The sequence below is a fragment of the Takifugu rubripes genome, chromosome 19, assembly GCF_901000725.2.
Source record: "Takifugu rubripes chromosome 19, fTakRub1.2, whole genome shotgun sequence".
Classification (NCBI taxonomy): Eukaryota; Metazoa; Chordata; class Actinopteri; order Tetraodontiformes; family Tetraodontidae; genus Takifugu; species Takifugu rubripes.
This window is the reverse complement of record NC_042303.1, coordinates 17,376,844-17,382,843: the sequence shown is the minus strand read 5'-3', so window position 1 is coordinate 17,382,843 and position 6,000 is coordinate 17,376,844. Positions and strand designations below refer to the sequence as shown.

Here is a 6,000-nt window from a genome sequence, read left to right as displayed (position 1 = left end):
ACTCTGACACCTTTGACAACGCAGGGTCTGTTTTCAGGGCCCGCGTCAACGGCACCAGCTCATTCTTTCCCCCCTCTCTCCATCTCCAATGGAAATCTCACATTCACTGTCACGTAATGAGGCCCAGCCCTGCCTCGCTGGGGGAGCTGCGCGAGTTCATGTGCTGGGTTTGCTTTCATCCAGGCGTCATATTTTATACTCATCAATAACGGGAACACTTGTTGGTTCACATTATCTCATATTTCTTGTAATAAAAGTCTGCGTACTCATCTGAACAGCATGGGCAGAAGGTTCACGTGTGAATCCTCTCTTTGTTCTTTGGGAATTCCAGAAGACAAACTGGCCGGGGTTATGGGCTAAAATGCCCCCCTACTGATTCAGAACAAGGGTTCAAGAGGACCCATGAATGATTCAAATCAAGGATCAGTGCACCGTGCCTGCGGCCTTGGTCGGGAGCCAGCGCTCTAGAGGAGGTCCATTAGCGAGCACCTGAGGGCCCCGCCGTTGTCTCTGGGGCCCCCAAGGCCCAACATGGTTCCGATCAGCTGTGTGCCCAATATCCCTACAGACTGAAGAACCGCCCCCTGACCCAAACCCACATGAGTAAAGCATCAGGACACGTTAGGCAGAGGAATATTTTACAGTTTTCCACACGTTGGCGGCTGGTTTTGGAGCGACTGCATCCACGTCTCTGCAGGACCGAAGATGCTGAAGACATAATTGTCTCTGCAAGCTGCATCCATGTTGCACACATCTGATTAGTCTGGCGTCCTCGGTGCGTCACAGGCAGTTCCAGGATCTGATCTCAGCAGATTTAGATGAGTGATTATTGCTCACGGCTCACATTTACATGAAACATGCCTCCATTCTTCAACAGCTTCACTAACTCGCTCAGACACAGGAATCATACACATGAAATCAGATCTGCAGGCAACTGCAGACAGAAAAGCAAAGAAAGCAACATCTGTAAATGATGAACCCCAATCCAGTTGTTGATACCTCCAGTTGTGAGCTCACGGCCCAAAGCTTCAGTATCACATTTGCTTCTTCTAGATGAGGCCCTTCCTGCTGAGAGAAAGGAAGCAGATGCTGCACCAAATCTAATTTGGTTGATAAGACTCTCACCATAACGCGGAGCACCTCAGAGATATCAGCTTACCCTTATTGCTCAGCCAAACCATTATGCAATCCATTCTGTGTGCTTATGATACCCCAAATCAGGTTATTCAGATTAACACCAATATCTTCATTTCCCTTCTTTGTGTAACAGAGAGCTGCTCTCTTCCAAGCGGGGTGCCAGTTGGATGGAGATGAACAAGAAGATGACCTGGAGCTCAGTTCTAGATCCTATCGGAAGACTTGAGAGGGACAGGATCAGATTTGATTAATTTGGGCTTATAGAAGAGCAAATCCTTACTTGTATTAAAAAAACATATTTTCCCCATCTGACTTGTTTAGAAAATCGCTAACAGCAAATCCAAGCAGTTATTTCTCTGTTACCTAGCAACCAACTTTACTCACCGCATTGACACGGTGGTGGGGGGGGGGATCGTAGCAACTGGCATTTGGGCATTTTAACTTTCAGGCAGAAACAAATGGAATAATAATCAAATCATGAAATACAACCTTCAGCACAGATTAAGCTTCAGACTTGAATTAACCAGCAGTTGCTCTGAAAGTTCTAATTCCAGGAGGATTTTTCCATCAGAAATCAGACTCTTACCTGGTGGCTAGCAGCTCCAGCTATCTGTGACCCTGTGACCTCTCCCATCCTGCCTGAAAGTCATCAGTCTTCTATATCATCTTCTAAACCAGTAAATGAAATTACACCATGGCATCGATGCTTTCAGTCCAGGGTGCAGCATCCTGTGGAAACTAGCCGAAGCCAGATTAGTCTGAGATGAAATTCTGCTTTGAAAGATGCCTGTTATGGTATAGCATCATATATCCCCATTACATGATAGCTCACTGATTATATGACCAGTTTACAGGCTGGATGCTACACTGGGACCAGTCCACCAGTTCAAAACATCCAAGGCACCGGCAGGATTGAAGTATTGAAGTATTTAACCCTCCCCATGACAAAATTGTGGATTTCTTATGTTAATTATTATATTTTTCCATGTCTATTTATTGTTTCTCTTGGCATTTTCATAAATGTATCAGAAGGAGATGAGCGTATATTGCAGTGTGGTGCATAGCATCACATTTACAAGTGTTTATTCTGCCAGTGGGGAGCCGCCCAACGCTCTTCATCACACTGTCAACACGTGCAGATAACAGTCTGCACACCGGCCTGATCCCTGCACCTCTGACAGCACCGGATCATTAAGAACTCTCCATCAGAGGAGCGGCCAGGAAAGGTCAGCTGAAAATCAATTTATCCAATAACCCCAGAGCCGCCGACAGAAATTGACTAGCTCCCCAACCTGGAACTGACGTGGAAGGAGGGGCCTCTCGCCATTTCCAGTCACGTTCGCCTCACTTGCTGTCACCTCTGAGTCAGTAGCCGGATTTATACACGTTTGTTCCAGACAGCTGTGATGCCAGATGAGTGGGTCGAGAGGAGAAAGACGGATTCTGTATCTAAGGACAGAACGCAGGGGTTGTGACTCCATCGTCTGTTTATTGTCTCCCAACACTCGCCGCAGGCATCCATCATCTGCTCCTCCAGCGGCTGAACGGCTGAACGTCAGTGTCAGCAGACGGCCGGCGGTGGTCTGGGAGGTGGTTCTGTCTGGATCTGGGAGCTGCTCTTTCGCGTACCAGACTGAGATAATGTAACCCTGACGTTGCTCTATTGCGTAATATTAACCTAAATCCTGGTCCTTTAAATTCTATCTATCTATCTATCTATCTATCTATCTATCTATCTATCTATCTATCTATCTATCTATCTATCTATCTATCTATCTATCTATCTATCTATCTATCTATCTATCTATCTATTGGAATGGCATTGATACTGAAATCTTCAAATCAGGATGAATCAGTGGAATCTTTCCATCCATATCTCCATCCATGGTTGTAATTTACTGCCCCCTCTGCTTCTCCTCCCCCCCTTTAAGACCTGCTCATTCCGGGGCTTGGGAATAATGTCGCTGTCACTGTTGTTTTTTTTTGTTTTTTGTGGGGGGTGTTGGGGAGGGAGGGGCCGCTTTAACCCGGTCACAACGTGGGGAAGTTACTCACGCTTTCCCTGCGTTGCCATGGGGTTTGGTAAAACCTATTGACTGCGATAGGGTCCCTTCTTTTCTTTAAGTCTCTCTTTGTTGGAGGAGACGGAAAAGAAAACGCTATTACTTTTTTTTTTCGCCCTGCAGAGGCGGGGGGGTTGGTGATAGTAGCATCCAGGGGGCGGAGGAGGAGAAGGAGGAGGAGGAGGAGGCGGCTCTCCGGCTCCAGTGCCAGGCGAGCGCAGCGGCGTTACTCAGCGCTCCAGCCCGCGTCCTCGGCTCTCCTCCAGCGGTTCAACTTTGGGGACCGACTCGGCGCGACTGACGGAGCCCTCAAGGTGAGTTTTCACCATCTTTGTGTCAGTCAGGTTATTTCCACCCCGACTCCCTGTTGACTGTTACTTGTTGCAGTTCTCTTTTAATTAAGAAAGGTGTGACGTGTAACGCGCAGCTTGGTGATATTTGATCGCGCACGTCCATCTGTGGCAGGTGCGTGCGGAGGAAAAAGGGAAGATTCCCTGCGGTAACACGTAGTTCTCCTTGAACCATTTTCACGTGTAGAATATTGAGTTGTGGTTTGAGACATGTTGAAGGTGAATCCAGCTGGAGCAGGTTTACCTGCCTGATACTTTCAGGCTTAATGGCGATATTGCTCTTAGTTCTACAGTGCACGTGATGAGGAGTGCTGATGCTGCTCTGCCAGCCTTTTTTCCCACCCTGCTGACCATCAGCCTGCCTCCTCATACTGAGCTGAAGCACACACTTGCATCCACCAGCAAACAGAACCGGTCTTTATCGACACCTGCAGCTCTGGATGTTGAAATTCTGCACAAATGGGTGTTTACACATGTGGACAAATCACATCCTCTTTTTTAAAAAAAGCCTCTCCACACATGAGGATATTGGGTGGTTGTGTGTGAGTGTAAAGGACGACTGACACGAGAGGAGAATGACTGATGACTCTCCGATGAGTGCGATTACCCTCACATCAGTCTAATTCAAAGACCGGTCTTGTGGTGTTTTCCTGTTGTGTGTTAGTCTAGCTTGACAGGTTGCATTCACACACCCCACATCTATTTCACATGCTTTATAAAGTGACTCCCTTAATATGAATATTTACAAGGATGCAAATTTATTATGCAGCATGTGAGAGGGATTCAAACGTTGATCTCCTCTGTGTTGTGTCTCATTATAGATTAAGCCTTTGAGGGAATCCCTGGAAACTCAAGCATTTCATAGTTTACCCATAATTTAATATTTGTATTCCTTTTGATGCTTCTCTTTTGTGCTTGACACAATTATCGGGGTCTGCGTCGTCTGTAACAAAGTTTGTGGTTTTCCAAAGAACTCTGCTCAGCATGTGGCGCAGTGACGAGCGCCGTGGCCCTGCGGCTCACAGCGACTCTGCTCCGAGGTTTAAAACAGGCTTTTTGAAGGTCAGACCACTGCTAGTAAATCAAATCATCTCAAGCTGTTCTCCAAATGCAGCAGATCCTCCTTACATCGTCCCGACTGCACCCTTCCACGTCGAGCCCCGAGCACACAGGCTATGAATGATCCTACATCAGGTAAGCTGCCTGAGTTTTATTTCCAGGCCAAAGACAAGAGGCTCTGAACGCTGTTGTCATCACACGTGTTCACCAGCCGCTCTGTATTCAGGGCAGTGATGCTTTGTGTCCAGAAGTAGGTCGAATGCTTCTCACCAAACAATTTGAACAAGAGCCAGTAATTGGACAAGCAAAGTGTCCACCATCTTCTCAGCTGGTTCACGTCAGCCTGTGTTCTCCGTACTTAATATGCAGGGCTGACCTGGTGCATTTCATGGACCCCTTTCTTTCTTTTAACTCTATGATTACAAAATGCAGGAAACAGAATGTTCTTTGTGGCAGACATTGGTCCCTTTCTTCAAACGCTATCTGACAAAATCTGACACTATCAAAAACAGAGAGAAGGGAGTCGTTATCCGACCGGTTTCTCAGTTTTTGAAAACCTGGCGAAGCTTTACGAGGTTCTGAGCCGTGGCTTCAACAGCTTCCCTTGCAGATTCTGCTGTTGAGTTGGAAGATCTTTTCTTCACACACCAACACATCATCGACTAATTGTTCCCATTTCACGCCGACAAGTCTGCCAAATTCCCAGCACAGCAACAAGTACCAGAACTGTGTGATTACAGCAGTATAACAATATTATTATCATAATAAGCTGCTTCCATTTGGGGAAGCAGTGAAAAGCGAGTACGATGATGAGAACGCGCACACGTGCTGGTGAGTTCAGTGCTTGATGTGTCGTCAGCACCTCCGGGATCTGAAAGCATCATAACCTGGAAATGTGTCTCGCACTGTGAGGAAAATGAAGCAGTTTGGTTTGTGAGGTGTGTGTTTGTGTTGCAGAGGCATGTTTGGACTCATAATGTGTGTTTGCTCTCTGCCATCCAGTCTGAGAGGCTGCTTTTTTTCTGTGAAAAACACAGAAGGTTTCCTCTTTGTGCCTCCTGTGGGTGCACCTGGACGCCAACAAAGCAGACCGACAGACGCACATTCACTGGGGCTGAGCTGCAGCAAGTTGTGGATTTGAGTTTTGCAGGACAAGATTTAAAAAAAACCCTGAATTCTTCAGGATTGTACTGCTGCTTCATTTCAGCCGCTTGATGAATGTCCTTTTATTCAGAAACCAAAGATCCTGATTCCAGCCCGACTTACGAGCACAGGTCACTGGTGCTCATCCAGCGGGCAAATGTAAAACAACTCATATCTAATAAAGCAGACTGAGCAGATGCTTGATGTTCAGCTCGGCACTACATGCAATTACAGTGTCAACGTGCTGC

The 6,000-nt window shown here is 46.8% G+C and overlaps 1 protein-coding gene across 4 annotated transcripts in view; it reads left to right on the top strand.

Annotated features, from left to right (window-relative positions):
* Nucleotides 1-3,328: 3,328 nt before the first annotated feature.
* chl1b (cell adhesion molecule L1-like b) overlaps nt 3,329-6,000 on the top strand; it is a 42,185-nt gene continuing 39,513 nt past the window's right edge. The window contains exon 1 of one of the 4 annotated variants that reach the window (XM_003973732.3): nt 3,329-3,514. The gene's annotated coding sequence lies outside the window, so the exon portion shown is untranslated. The remainder of the gene's footprint in view (nt 3,515-6,000) is intronic. The other 3 variants (XM_029827075.1, XM_029827072.1, XM_029827074.1) reach the window with 3 other exon arrangements.